Genomic DNA, 15,729 nt, shown 5'->3' with positions numbered 1-15,729 from the left:
AGGATAGCATGCTGGGGAGGTTAGTTAAGGAAAATATGCATGAAGACCAACAAAGGAGAAGGAAAAGCTTACAGCATGAACGAGGACAAGCAGGGCATTCACAGCATATTACAATATTGATAATTATGTAATCAATAAAGATAATGCAATAGCAAACATCGATACATAGAATGTGATCTTAAAGATAACAACTTACCCAAATATAGTCCTTCTGCAGTACTTGGATAATGGCTGAGCAAGTGTCTAGAATAATGAGTCCCAGAGCCTGGGGGGAGATCCCAGTGGTAAACTTGAGGTCCTGGAAACTTCCCCCGGTCACCAGGTAATGCAAGGTGGCTATAAGCCTTTTCTCTGGAGTGATGGCAAGCCTCTCTTGTGTCTAATTTACAAATGAAAAATACAATAATACAATACCAAAAATATTGGCAATGATTTTACTACTTCAACATCACATCAAAATTACTTTAAAATAAACAAAAAATATTAAAAACATGTGCTAACCTAACTGATCATACAATAATGTAGAGATGTCTAAATGCATACATTAATGCAGTTAAGTTTACATAGATCATTCATTTTGATTGGAAAATGTAACCTTGCTGATCTCTGGTCAAAGACATCTTGTCTGTACCAGAACATTCAGCATGATGTTAGGAAATAAAGGTGACACCATGATATGAATTATGGATTGTCTGAAAATCGTTGAACACATTTTACATTGTAAATAGGTGACAGAATAAAGAGAACGTTCTAGATATATTAAAAATGTTTTAATTAATACATTTTACTATCCAAAGAATAACTTAGATTAATTACTAGATTGTTACGCAGCACCAGCACTCATTAAGAGTATAATAAATGTTCATGGTTTAGGTAAAAGAAAATACAATTGTATGCAATTATATTTCAATTTAAAATATGTAAACACAATTTAGTAATTTAAGTAATGCTTTTGGGTTGTTGGATTATCAAAAACCATTGTGCATTTTCCAAAGAAAAGTTTTACTTCTGCAACAATTGCCAGTCTTCCCCAAAGGCCGTAATTTTGCCACTTGTGAAATGGGATGGCACTTGCAGAGTACTCTGAGGTATGATTTAACAGCCATAAACTGATTGGTTCTTCTTCTGGGCTTAGTACTGGGTGTGGAATTAAGGGAATAGACAGATGTTCCTGCTTTGGCACCTGTCAGACATGCCATAGCTGCCTGCCAGTGTAAAAATGGCACATCAGAAGACATGAGCTTCTGCACTGTTGTTGAAAACTGAGATTGGTTACAAAGTAGCTAAATTATGTCCACATACTTTCTATGCCAGAACTGTTTTTAGATGGTTTGAGGAAAACAATTTCTTTCTCAGTTTATGTACCAATGAATGGCTTAATTAGCAATTCATTTTTCTTATATTCAAATTTTTAAACTGTAGGGCCATAATTAATACAAAACTCTGGGCCATACTCTGGGTATCAATCAAATCTCAAAGTGAAATTAAGCTTCAGCTGCAGCCCCCTCCAGTATTCCCCACCCCTGACTAAGCCCGATCAGAGTGAGATGCATCAGAGGGCTGCAATTAAAGCTTTTTCTTTCACTTTGAGACTTTGCTAATACAAAGAGTGGATAGATGGAGCAGGATATGCTCCTTGAGGGACCAGCACCTGGAGCAGAGAGAGACCCAGTGGGATAGTATGCAGGAGGCTGTCAAGTATGCAGATCCACAGGGGCCACATACTTGAGTACATTGGCATTATATGACCATTCCCAAATCATTTTGCCTGTTTATGTCACAAACATTCAGTATCTCACAAAAGTGAGTACACCCCTCACATTTTTGTAAATATTTTATTATATCTTTTCATGTGATAACACTGAAGAAATTACACTTTGCTACTATGTAAAGAAGTGAGTGTACAGCTTGAATAACAGTGTCAATTTGCTGTCCCATCAAAATAGCTCAACACACAGTCATTCATGTCTAAACCGCTGGCAACAAAAGTGAGTATACCCCTAAGTTAAAATGTGCAAATTGGGTCCAAAAGTGTCAATATTTTGTTTGGCCCCATTGTTTTCCAGCACTAGTTTAACCCTCTTGGGCATGGAGTTCACCAGAGCTTCACAGGTTGCCACTGGTGTCCTCTTCCACTCCTCCATGATGACATCATAGAGACCTTGCGCTCCTCCACCTTCCATTTGAGGATGCCCTACAGATGCTTAATAGGGTTTAGGTCTACATACATGCTTGGCCAGTCCAGCATCTTTGCCCTCAGCTTCTTTAGCAAGGAAGTGGTTGTCTTGGTGTGTTTTGGGTCGTTATCATGTGGGAATACTGCCCTGGGGCCCAGTCTCTGAAGGGAGGGGATCATGCTCTGCTTTAGTATGTCATAGTACATGTTGGCATTCATGGATCCCTCAATGAACTGTAGCTCCCCAGTCCCGGCAGCACTCATGCAGCCCCAGACCATGACACTCCCATCACCATGCTTGACTGTAGGCAAGACACACTTGTCTTTGTACTCCTCACCTGGTTCCCGCCACTCATGCTTGACACCATCTGAACCAAATACGTTTATCTTGGTCTCATCAGACCACAGGACATGGTTCCAGTAATCCATGTCCTTAGTCTGCATGTCTTCAGAAAAACTGTTTGCGAGCTTTCTTGTGCATCAACTTTAGAAGAGGCTTCCTTCTGGGATGACAGCCATGCAGACCAATTTGATGCCGTGTGTTGTGTAGGGTCTGAGCACTGACAGGCTCACCCCCCACCCCTTCAACCCCTGCACTAATGCTGGCAGCACTCGTACATCTATTTCCCAAAGACAACCTCTGGATATGACGCTGAGGGCATGCACTCAGCTTTGTTGGTTGACCATGGCGAGGCCTGTTCTGAGTGGAACCTGTCCTATAAACTACTGTATGGTCTTGGCCACCATGCTGCAGCTCAGTTTCAGGGTCTTGGCAATCTTTCTATAGCCTAGGCCATCTTTATGTAGAGCAACAATTCTTCTTTTTTTCAGATCCTCAGAGAGTTCTTTGCCATGAGGTGCCATGTTGAACTTCCAGTGACCATTATGAGAGAGTGAGAGCGATAACAACAAATTTTACACACCTGCTCCCCGTTTACATTTGAGATCTTGTAACGCTAATGAGTCACATGACACCGGGGAGGGAAAATTACTAATTGGGGCAAATTTGTACATTTTCACTTAGGGGTGTACTCACTTTTGTTGCCAGCAGTTTAGACATTAATGGCTGTGTGTTGAGTTATTTTGAGGGGACAGAAAATTGACACTGCTATACAAGCTGTACACTCACTACTTTACATTGTAGCAAAGTGTCCTTTCTTCAGTTTCGTCACATGAAAAGATAGGGCAAAATATTTACAAAAATGTAAGGGGGTGTACTAACTTTTGTGAGGTACTGTACATGTCTAATCACTCTTCCCCTTTCCTAGTCCCCTTGCCCTCTCCTTAATTTTTCTATATACATACCTTGTTTTCAGTGTCTTCTCTTTGGTCACATGACATATGATGTGCTCTTCTACTTCTCTTCAGCAGTAAATGGTCCTTGTTCCTATACTGAACATACCAATGTACAGCTTCTCACAAAAGTTAGTACACCCCTCATATTTTTATAAATATTTTATTATATCTTTTCATGTGACAACACTGAAGAAATTACACTTTGTTAAAATGTAAAGTAGTGAGTGTACAGCTTGTATAACAGTGTAAATCTGCTGTTCCCTCAAAATAACACACAGCCATTAATGTCTAAACCCGCTGGAAACAAAAGTGAGTACACCCCTAAGTGAAAATGTGCAAAATGGGTGTTACAAGGTCTCAGGTGTGAATGGGGAGCAGGTGTGGTAAGTTTGATGTTATTATTCTCACTCTCACATACTGGTCACTGGAAGTTCAACATGGCACCTAATGGCAAAGAACTTTCTGAGGATCTGAAAAAAGAATTGTTGCTCTACATAAAGATGGCCTGGGCTATAAGAAGATTGTCCTAACCCTGAAACTGAGCTGCAGCACGGTGGCCAAGACCATACAGCGGTTTAAAAGGACAGGTTCCACTCAGAACAAGCCTTGCCATGGTCGACCAAAGAAGTTAAGGTGCACGTGCACAGCGTCATATCCAGAGGTTGTCTTTGGAAAATAGACATAAGAGTGCTGCCAGCTTTGCTGCAGAGGTTGAAGTGATGCAGGTCAGCATGTCAGTGCTCAGACCATATGCCGCACACTGCATCAAATTCATCGGTATGGCTGTCATCCCAGAAGGAAGCCTCTTCTAAAGATGACGCACAAGAAAGCTTGCAAATAGCTTGCTGAAGACAAGAAGACTAAGGACATAGATTACTGGAACCATGTCCTGTGGTCTGATGAGACCAAAATAAACTTATTTGGTTCAGATGGTGTAAAGCGTGTGCAGCGGCAACCAGGTGAGGAGTACAAAGACAAGTGTGTCTTGCCATGGTATGGGGCTGCATTAGTGCTGCCGGTACTGGGGAGCTACAGTTCACTGAGGGAACCATGAATGCCAACATGTATTATGACATACTGAAGCAGAGCCTGATCCCCTACCTTTGGCGATGGGTAGGGATGAGCCCGATGTTCGAGTCGAACATCAGATGTTCGCCTGTTCGGCAAACAACAAACAATATGTGGTGTTCATGGCAAATTCTAAAGCTGCCCAAACACAGGTAAAGTCTATGGGATACTAACATGCAAAATCAAAAGTGCTAATGTATCAATGTAAACATTTTTTTTTTAAATGGCTGTTTTTTTGGGAGCAGTGATTTTTACTTCTCTAAACACGGGAAAAATTTCCACTTTACAGTACAGTACGTGGCTATGCTCCCAAAACGTCTCACACATGGGGTATCCCTGTACTCAGGAGAAGCAGCAGAATGTATTTTGAGGTGTAATTTCACATACGCCCATGACATGTTTAAGCAATATATCATTTGTGCAATTTGTGCAAACAAAAATAAAATTTGTCTTTTTCCCGCAACTTGTGTCACAATATAAAATATTCCATGGACTCGACATGCCACTCAGGAAATAGTTTGGGGTGTCTGCTTTCCAAAATGGGGTCATTTGGGGGGTTTTGAACTGTCCTGGCATTTTATGCACAACATTTAGAAGCTTATGTCACACATCACCCACTCTTCTAACCACTTTGTTTACATGAAAATTTTATTTATTTTTTTGCAACAAAATTACTTTGATCCCCAAACATGATATATTTTTTTTAAAGCAAAAGCCCTACAGATTAAAAGGGTGGGTGTTTCATTTTTTTTCACACAGTATTTGCGCAGCGGTTTTTCAAATGCATTTTTTTTTAGGAAAAAACATACTTTTTACATTTTTAATGCACTAAAACACACTATTTTGCCCAAATGTTTGATGAAATAAAAAATATGATCTTAGGCAAAGTACATGGATACCAAACACAACATGCTTTAAAATTGCACACCAACGTGCAGTGGTGACAAACTACATACATTTTTAAAAGCCTTTAAAAGTCTTTACTGCCTTCAATCTGACCTTCGTGGTGATACCTCACATGCATGGTTCAATTGCTGTTTACATTTGACGCCAGACCGATGCTTGCGTTCGCCTTTGCGCGAGAGCAGGGGGGGGGGACAGGGGTGCTTTTTTTTCTTCTATGTTATTGCTTTTTTATCTTATTTTTAAACTGTTCCTTTAATTTTTTATTTTTTTTAATCATTTTTATTGTTATCTCAGGGAATGTAAATAACCCCTATGATAGAAATAGATAGTGACAGGTACTCTTTTTTGAAAAAATTGGGTTCTATTAGACCCTTTATCTCTCCTCTGCCCTCAAAACATCTGACCAAACCAAGATCGGTGTGATAAAATGCTTTCCCAATTTCCCAATGGGGCTGTTTACATCCGAAAAAATCATAAAATGCTTGTAGCTTCTGGTTTCTTAAGCCATAGAGATGATTGGAGCCATTCTGGTCTCTGATCAGCTCTATGGTCAGCTGGCCGAATAACCAGCTGCATTCTCAGGTTCTCTGTTGGGACAGGAAAGCCAGAGAAAAACTTGGAAGACGTCATTCCCTCCCATTGATTGTAAAAGCAGTCTAGAGGCCAATTACATGAAAGCCGACCGCTGGATGAAAAGAATGATACCAAGATAATACCTAAACCTGCAGGCATCATTCTGGTATTACCACTCAAAGTTCAGCAACACACCAGTACATTGCTGGGCCTTGTTGGCCATATATTGTGATCTTTTTTTTCATGCAGCCTGTGGGCTAAACGAAAAAAAGAGATTGATCGGTGGGTATGCCCACCATTAGAATATCTCCCTTCATCCACCCACTTCTAATGATGAGCATATATGCACCATTTCTATATGCCGAATCATGGGGGCATCCACCTCAAAGGGTAGGAGCAAAACGCTCCTCCACCCCTGCTGCCCTTGTGCTTTGGCATATATGCTATTTTTTTAACTGTGGTGGTGAAATCACCTCTGGTAGCGCTGGAGTCATGTCTTTAGGTATCGTGGAAGCAAACAATGTTATTGTCAAGATAAATCCGTGCTGCAACTGAATGGCGTACCTGCTAAGCAAATGATGGTTAACAATAAAACATAGTAACATTACAGAATAACAGTACGATATACCATACTTGCAAAGCAAATACCAAAAAAAAATAGTAAAAAATAACAAATTTTTTAATGCAATCTGTGCCTAAAATATATATATGCCGAAGCATGGGGGCATCCTCCCACAAAAGGTAGGAGAAAATCACTCCTCCACCCCTGCTGCCCCCATGCTTCGGCAAATATGCTCTTTTTTTAACTGTGGTAGTGAAATCACTTCCTACAGCACTGCAGTCATGGCTTTATGTATTGTGGGAGCAAATGTTGTTGCTGTCAAGATAAATAAATCTGCGCTGCAACTGAATGGTGTATTTGAAAATGAAAAAGTGGTTAACAATAAAACAAAGTAAACAGTAAAGTATAAAAAAATTGCATACCTGAAAAGCAAACATGATAAAACATAATAACAATAAAACATTGCAGAATAGAATACAGAATATAATACAGTAAAAAAAGGAGCAGAACAATAGAGAGAGAGAAAACAATAAAACGACAACTATTTTTTATTTTTTTTATTTTACATATTTTTTTGTGTTTTTTTTTACACTTTTTTTGTAACTGTAATGTCCTGTACACACGGTCGGATTTTCTGACGGAAAATGTGTGATTGGATCATGTTATTGGGAAATTCGACCGTGTGTGGGCTCCATCGGACTTTTTCTGTCTGATTTTCCAAAGTTTAAGAGCAGGATATAAAATTTTCTGACAAAATCCGATTGTATCAATTCCGATCGTGTGTAGACAATTCTGACGGACAAAGTGCCACGCATGCTCAGAATAAACAAAAGGACGAAAGCTATTGGCTCCTGGCACATTTAAAGCCCCGACGTACGTGTTTGACCACACCTCATTCAGAACAATCAGATTTTCCGACAACTTTGTGCAACCGTGTGTATGCAACACAAGTTTCGGCCAAAATCCGTCTAAAAAAATCAGACCAATTGTGTGGTCGGAATGTCCAACCATGTGTACAGGGCATTACTGTAACCGGTTCCAGGTTTGGGTCTCTCAAAATGCTATGGCATCTTGGGAGACCCTGTGAAAGTGTGCCTAGTCTATGCAATGCTGTACCCTATGCTAATACTCAACTAGTGTATGGTAGCGATCAAAACATTCACCAATGCAAAGACTAGGATCGTAAAGACAGCGGGGACAATAATAATGGGTGTCACACCTATATCCATGCTTGCTGCAGACACATCTTCTTTGGGGGGGTTTGTTGGTTAGGGGTACTCAGGAGGACATAAGGAAAATGCCTCTCATGCAGCCAGCTTACTGAATTTGGTTGGGGAAGGTGAGGTGGAGCACTGTCTGGATGCAGAAGGGCTCTGACAATCTCTTCCTGGAATTTAAGGAAGGATCCAGGCCATCCTGAAGCTCTGTATAGCACATAAACGTTCAGCAAAGCCAATTGAAATAAACAGACACTTTTTTGTACCAGCGTCTGGCCTTACGGGCAACTAGGTACGACGCCAACAACTGTTCGTTGAGGTCCACCCCTCCCATATTAAGGTAATATTTGTGGACACAGAGGGGTTTCTCCACAACACCAGTCGCCATAGTAATTTGGACCATCGTGTCTGCATGAAGGGAGGTAAGAACGAACACATTCTTATTATCCCTCCACTTCATAGCGAGCAAGTTATTACACTGCAAGCAGGCTCTCTCCCCCAGCCTAAGATGGGAATCTACAAGCCGCTGGGGAAAGCCCCGGACATTAGGTTGCATGGTGCCACATGCTCCAATCTGCTGATCAAACAATCTTGCCAGCGCTTCCTATGTAGTCAGGGCAGTTTGTCAGCTCTACATGACTAGCTTTGCCTTCGTAAATCATAAAACTACATGTATAGCCTGTGGCACTGTCACAGGGCTTATACATCTTGACCCCATATCTAGCATGCTTGCTGGGAAAGTACTGTTTGAATGACAAGTGGCCAGATAACTTAATCAGGGAGTCATCAACGCAGGCAACTTGATGGGGAGTAAACAAGTCTGCAAAACGTTGGTTGAAGTGAAGTGGTACGAAGGGCTGAATTTTGTAGAGCCGATCATATCCAGGGTCTCCATGAGGATGACTGAGTTCATTGTCATTGAAATTCATGACCCGCCAGATCTGCTCATATCGTCCCCTGGCCATGGAAGCAGAGAACATGTTGTGATGGTATACGAGGTGAGATACACGATAATAGGTACATTTAACCTTGAATTTGTTTCATTGTAAGGGACTGAACCAGAATCCAGACTGGTTTTTCCAGCCTCTGTGGCAGGCTGGGTTCTGGTCCGGATATTCGGGTTCACTGGAGTCCAGAGTAAGCTGGACTTTAAATATCCAGGAAGAGAGCACAGCAGGGCTCTGGTTTTGAGACTCAGGAAGGAACCTGAGTGAGAGGACTCTCTGGCTGTTGGACTAAAAAGGTTTGCTTTTCCGTATGTTTTGTTGGTGACGGGGACCAGCCCCGCACTGTTATAGAGAGGAGAATATTTGTTTAGTTAGCGCTGGACGGCAAGGATTTAATTTACTGTTTGTTTGTTTTTACTTTGCAAACCTCCTGCAAATAAACCTGACATCTGCCAGATTTTTAAGAAAGTGCCTGTTTACTGAGTGTCACTCAGAAAAGGAAATCCCCACAAGCTAATTCCCCACACGTGGTGGATTCAGCGGGCAATTTCTGAAGATGGAGGAAATGATAAAGGCCCTGCTACAGGCTAATGCAGCTCAGCAGGAAACCAACTGCCAAGTTGCAGAGGCTGCTGCAGCACAACAGGCGGTCGCTGCAACACAACATGCCACCCAGCAGGAGATGAACCGCCAAGTAGCAGAGGCTGCTGCAGCACAACAGGCAGCCGCTGCAGCACAACAAGCGGCCCAACAGGAAATGAACCAGCAGTTCGCAGAGGCTCTAATGGACCTGAAAAAGGGGTCCTCCCCTCCTGTGCCGGTGGAACCAAAGGTTGTACGTGCCTCCTACCACCTACAGAAAAGGACACCTGCTGATGATGTTGAGGCTTACCTTGCGACTTTTGAGAGAGTTGCTGTCCGCGAGGGATGGCCAAATGAGTAGTGTGTGGGTCTGTTTGTCCCATTTCTAACCCCAAAAGACCTATTTTGTACCATAAGAATTGTACCTACTGCTTATGCTGTATGACGCTGAAAAAAAACTTTTAATAAAATATTATTGAAAAAAAAAGACCTATTTTGATCTAGAACCAGATAAGGCCCAGGACTATGGGACTCTAAAGACAGAGATACTCACATGCTTGGGTGTCACCATGGCAGTTTGGGCCCAGCACGTGCATCAGTGGTCCTACTCCAGCAACAATCCACCCCGTTCACAAATGTTTGACCTAGTCCACCTTGCCAGGAAGTGGCTGCAGCCAGAGACCTTGACAAGCTCTCAGATCATGGAACGTGTGGTAATGGACTGGTACCTGCTTGTGCTCCATGCTGCCCTGAGGAAGTGGGTCAGACAGGGGGACCTCAAAACTGCAACCCAGTTGGTAGACCTAGTGGAGAGGTACTCTGCTTTTGATACATTATAGAGTCTGTTCATTGTTTAAAAGCATAGTATAGGACAAGAAAGGAGAGAGACTGTAGAAAACAGTGTATAAAATATATAAATAAAGCGCTCGCAAACATAAATATATGTGAAAAATGTATATATAAAGTGAACCAACATAAAGTCCAAAAAACTCTGAAAGTACTCCAATCCAAAGTTAATAAAAACTTCAGGTGCACAACACCCCCTTGAGAGTCCCCACTCACCAGATCCACATGACCCCCAGCTTTTCAGTCTGGAGGGTCAATTCAGGCTTTGGTATAGGTGTCTTTATGATGGTATGTGGAAAACGAAGAGTTTAAGCCAGATAGACATGTACCCAGAAGTAAAAAAAGGGGGAACTAATAGTGAAGTACCATCAAAAACTATTTATTTGAACAAAAGATGGGTACTTACAAAACGAAGGGATTAACCAGCATTAAGCATGGAACAGATCGTATGAAACCATCGTAAGTGGCGTGCGTTCCAAATGACCGGAACTGACGTCATTGTTTCCAGAAACAGCATCAACGTTTTGCCCTCCCACGGGGCATCATCAAGGACCTAGTTGCTGGTAGGATGAGCCAGCTTAAATAGAGGGTGGGGGAGTTAATGCCCCTCCATATAACCAATCAACATAAGCACAACGGCCATATTGTTGGTTGGATAAAAGTTTCGCTCCTATGGATCAAAAAATGTCCATGGGGAGAAAAAAACGCCATGTTTTTGGTTTGATCATATCAAAAAATTTCCAAGGAAACCATACACGTCAATTCCGGTTTACTATTGCAACTAATAGTAAATACATAAAAAATAAATGAAAAATAAAATAAAATAACAATAAAAAAAACAATGAGAAAAAAAATATATAATAATAATAACAATACAAATAATATATATGATAAAATGTTTGCAATATTAAAATATTAAAAATTGGACAGGAAGCAATTCAGATCCAGTTCAATGTTCAGGCCCAGGGGGCTCATTGTTTTGAGACAATGGATCCACTGGGTTTGATTACGAGAAATGGCTTGCTTCAAATTCCCACCTATCCAATGTCCCTCCACTCTGTCAATGCCACAGAAGGTAAGACCACTAGGGTACCTTCCGTGGAAAAGTCTAAAGTGGTTGGACAAACTATGGTGCTTGTACCCCTTTCTAATCCTATTCATGTGTTCTCTTAATCTTAAAACCCTAGTGGTCCTACCCACGTACTGCAGCCCATATAGACAAGACAGAAGGTGGGAGACATGGGTAGTGCCACACGTGATAAACGTATTGATTTTAAAGGACTCACCCGTGGAACGAGTTGTGAATTTGGTGCGCTTCCTCAACCTGTGTTTAGATGTTCTACACATCACACATCTCCTACACCTTTGAGGGTCCACAACATTAGGTGCCAGTTTGAGCTTTAAAGTAGGAGGTTTGGTATAAATGAACTGGGGTTTATTAGGTAGAACCTTAGTTAAATCATTATCTTTAAGCAAAAGGTGCCAATATTTCCGAATGATACATTCTACTTGTCTATGTTGACGGGTATAACCAGTCATAAAAGCAATCCCAAAATCTCTCTTATTAGCCTCCTTAGTTTTAAAAAGATCATCTTGGTTCAAACGTCTATAAAAAAGAGTTTTTAAAAAATATAAAAATAAAGGAACGCTAGTGTCATTAAAATGTTACAAAGAATATAACAGAATATGTAAAAAGGAAATCAAGAATGCAAAAATTTAAAATGAAAGACAGATTGCAAAAGATAGTAGGACAAACCCCAAAAAATTCTTCAAATATATTAATAGTAAAAAGGTCAAGTCTGAGCATGTAGGCCCTTTACAAAATAATCTGGGTGGGTGACTGGGGACAAAGAGAAGGCTAACTTATTAAATAATTTCTTCAGCTCTGTGTATACAAAGGAGCATGGGGGAGCTCATGTCCATAATGGGGGTGGTACTGACGCAGCCCCTAATCCACAATGGCTCATAAGTGATATGGTCCAGAAATATTTGGACAAAATAAAGGTAGATAAAGCAGAATTGAGCTCTGTAATTTCAAATCCATTGTATCTAATTTTTAGGGACTCATTAATGACAGGAATGGTACCACTGGATTGGCGCAGGGCCAATGTGGTGCCTATATTTAAAAAGGGAACAAAGTCTTTACCAAGTAACTATAGATCTGTTAGTTTAACTTCTATAGTTGGGAAGATACTGGAGGGATTAATAAAAGACCACATAGACGAGTTCTTGCAGCAAAAAAATATTTTAAGCAACAGACAGCATGGATTCATGAAAGACAGAAGTTGTCAGACAAACCTGATTTCTTTTTATGAGGTAGTAAGTAAAACCTTGGACAGAGGGGTGGTGGTGGACGTGGTATACTCAGATTTTGCGAAAGTGTTCGATACAGTTCCACACACACGGCTCATGTGTAAGGTAAAGTCTACAGGTTTGGAATTATCAATTTGTAAATGGATAGAAAACTGTCTAAAAGACAGAATTCAGAGAGTAGTGGTTAATGATTCTTACTCTGAATGGTCTAAGGTTATCAGTGGTGTACCCCAAGGTTCAGTGCTGGGACCCTTACTTTTTAATACCTTTATAAATGATATTGGGTCTGGGATCAAAAGTAGCATTTCCATCTTTGCAGATGACACCAAGCTATGCAGTGGAATAACCTCCTTACAGGATGTCTCCAATTTACAAGCCAACCTCAATGCTCTGTCTAATTGGGCAACTATGTGGCAGATGAGGTTTAATGTTGAGAAATGTAAAGTTATGCACTTGGGGGCTAAGAATATGCATGCATCATACATGCTAGGGGGAGTACAACTGGGGGAATCCATAGTGGAGAAGGATCTTTGGTAGATCATAAGCTCAATAATAGCATGCAATGCCAAGCTGCGGTTTCCAAACCGAGCAAAGTCCTTTCTTGTATTAAGAGAGGTATGGACTCCAGAGAGAGAGATATCATTTTGCCCCTGTTCAAATCATTAGTAAGAGCTCATCTGGAATATGCCGTTCAGTTTTGGGCACCAGTTCTCAAAAAGTATATCGGGGAACTGGAGAAAGTGCAGAGAAGGGCAACCAAACTGATAAGAGGCATGGAGGAACTCAGCTATGAGGAAAGATTAGAGGAACTGAATTTATTCACTCTTGATAAGAGGAGATTAAGGGGGGATATGATCAACATGTACAAATATATAAGGGGTCCATATAGTGAACTTGGTGTTGAGTTATTTACTTTACAGTCAACAAAGAGGACAAAGGGGCACTTCTAGAGGAAAAGAGATTTCATCTCCAAATATGGAAAGGTTTCTTCACAGTAAGAGCTGCGAAAATGTGGAATAGACTCCCTGCAGAGGTGGTTCTGGCCAGCTCGGTGGATTTCTTTAAGAAGGGCCTGGATTATTTCCTAAGTGTACATAATATAACTGGGTACTAACATTTATAGGTAAAGTTGATCCGGGGAAAATCTGATTGCCTCTCAGGGCATCAGGAAGGAATTTTTTCCCCTGCTTTAGCAAATTGGATCATGCTCTGCTGGGGTTTTTTGCCTTCCTCTGGATCACCTGTGGGTATAGAATTGGGTATATGGGATTGTATGATATTATTATTATTATTATTATTATTTTTTTTTTGTGGTTGAACTTGATGGACATGTGTCTTTTTTCAACCCGACTAACTATGTAACTATGTAACTATGTCTGACCATTGATAAAGTTGTATTCAATGCACATGGGGTATAGCCCTTTTCGACAAACCTATCGAAAAGAACCCTAGCCTGTAGATCAAAATCTCCAATTCTGGCGCAATTGCGCCTAACTCTTACAAATTGACTCTTGGGAATAGTACTAAGCCATCGGGGATGGTGGCAACTTCCCAGAGGAATGTAACCATTTCTATCCACTTCCTTAAAGAAGGTTTTTGTGGACAGTTGATAGTTATCTTTAAAAACTACTAGATCTAGAAAATTGATGCTCTGATAGTCAAAAACTGCTGAGAAGGATATTCCATATCTGTTCTCACCAATTTCAGACAAAAATTGTGAAAATGACTCTTGATCCTTCCCAAATGAAAAAAAAGTCATCAATGTAGCGCTTATAGAGCTTGTGCTGGGGTATATTACGGCTAAAGATGGATAAAGGGGTTGGCCACTGTTGGGGCATACTTAGCCCCCATGGCCACTCTCCTCTTTTGCCTGAAAAACTGCTTATCATGCCAAAAAAAAGTCATGAGTCATGGCTAAATCAAGGGCATGAACAAGAAAATCTTTTTATTTGTTTTTCATTTTTATCTTGTTCAAAGCCCAAACCACAGCTTCTATAGCATGTTTTTGTTGAATATTGGTGTACAAAGAGTTAACATCAATACTGGCCAAAAGATGGCCCTCGTCAACTTCTACATGCTGTAATAGCTCTATAAGATCGCTACTATCTTTAAGGTAGGCTGGAATCCAAATATTCACCAACCCTGGCAAACAAAGAGTCCACCCCACTAACAATGGGTCTACCCGGTGGTTTGACAGGATTCTCGTGGATTTTGGGTAATTGGTAGATAACTGGTACCCGCAGAGCATCTGGCACCAGATATCTAGCCTCCTTCTTAGTAACAATTCCTTCATCCTGAGCCCTTTTCACCAGACGTTTCAGCTTAGCTTTGAACCTATTGGTTGGGTTGCCCCCCAATTTGTCATAAGTCTCAGCACCATGGACTAATCTGTTGAGCTCTGTTAGGTAGTCAGATTTGTTGAGAATAACAAGACCCCCCCCATCCGCACTTTCTCCAGTAGTTGCATACCCTTTTCAATGTCAGTTTTTTGCCTACCAGGTTTGATGGATAAATCCTCTAAATCATGTTGAACCAATGATTTAAATACCTCCAAAAATGGCTATTGGGGTTTCTGGGATTAAAAAGTTATTTTTTAAGTTATTCCTCAAATTCGCGTGATTATAATCTGATGCTTCCTGTCCAGTATGAGGTGTATCTTTACTATAACGTTTTTTTGATATTTAGTTTCCTCATACATTTTTGAAAATCAATATCAATATCGAGGGGCAAATTTAAGACCCAACTCTAAAACTTTTAACTCATCCAAAGTAAAATTGGCATCACTTAAATTAAAAATGCCCTGCATTAGGTCTCTCTTTCCTTTTGGTTTTGACTCCTTTGCAACCTCTCCCTGTCTTACACTTGGTTCCCCTCCTTGGGGTTTGGGGGGTGCCATTGGATACCAAGGTTTCCACTCCCCTCCTCCATTCACCTGGGGATATTGGCCCCTCCTCCTGGGCTGTGTGGATCCTCTCCTCCTGGGCTGTGTGGATCCTCTCCCCCTGCCTGGGGGTCCACCATACCCCCGTTTCTGAAAATCCCCCTATGGCTGGCACTGCAGTGTCCTGTTTGAGGTCTAGGACGTGAACCACCTCTGGATTGGGGCGGAGTCCAATTAGGACTATACCAACCACGATTGCCATCATAGTATTGTTGGTCATAAGTATCAGAGACTTGATACTCTTCCTGTTGTAAGGAATCATAACAGTTATATGTGGGTACACTATACACATTATATTCAAC

The sequence above is a fragment of the Lithobates pipiens genome, unplaced genomic scaffold, assembly GCF_037356315.1.
Source record: "Lithobates pipiens isolate NorthernLeopardFrog02 unplaced genomic scaffold, aLitPip1_a1.2 Scaffold_27, whole genome shotgun sequence".
Classification (NCBI taxonomy): Eukaryota; Metazoa; Chordata; class Amphibia; order Anura; family Ranidae; genus Lithobates; species Lithobates pipiens.
The sequence above is the reverse complement of the archived record's forward strand: the minus strand, read 5'-3'. Positions refer to the sequence as shown.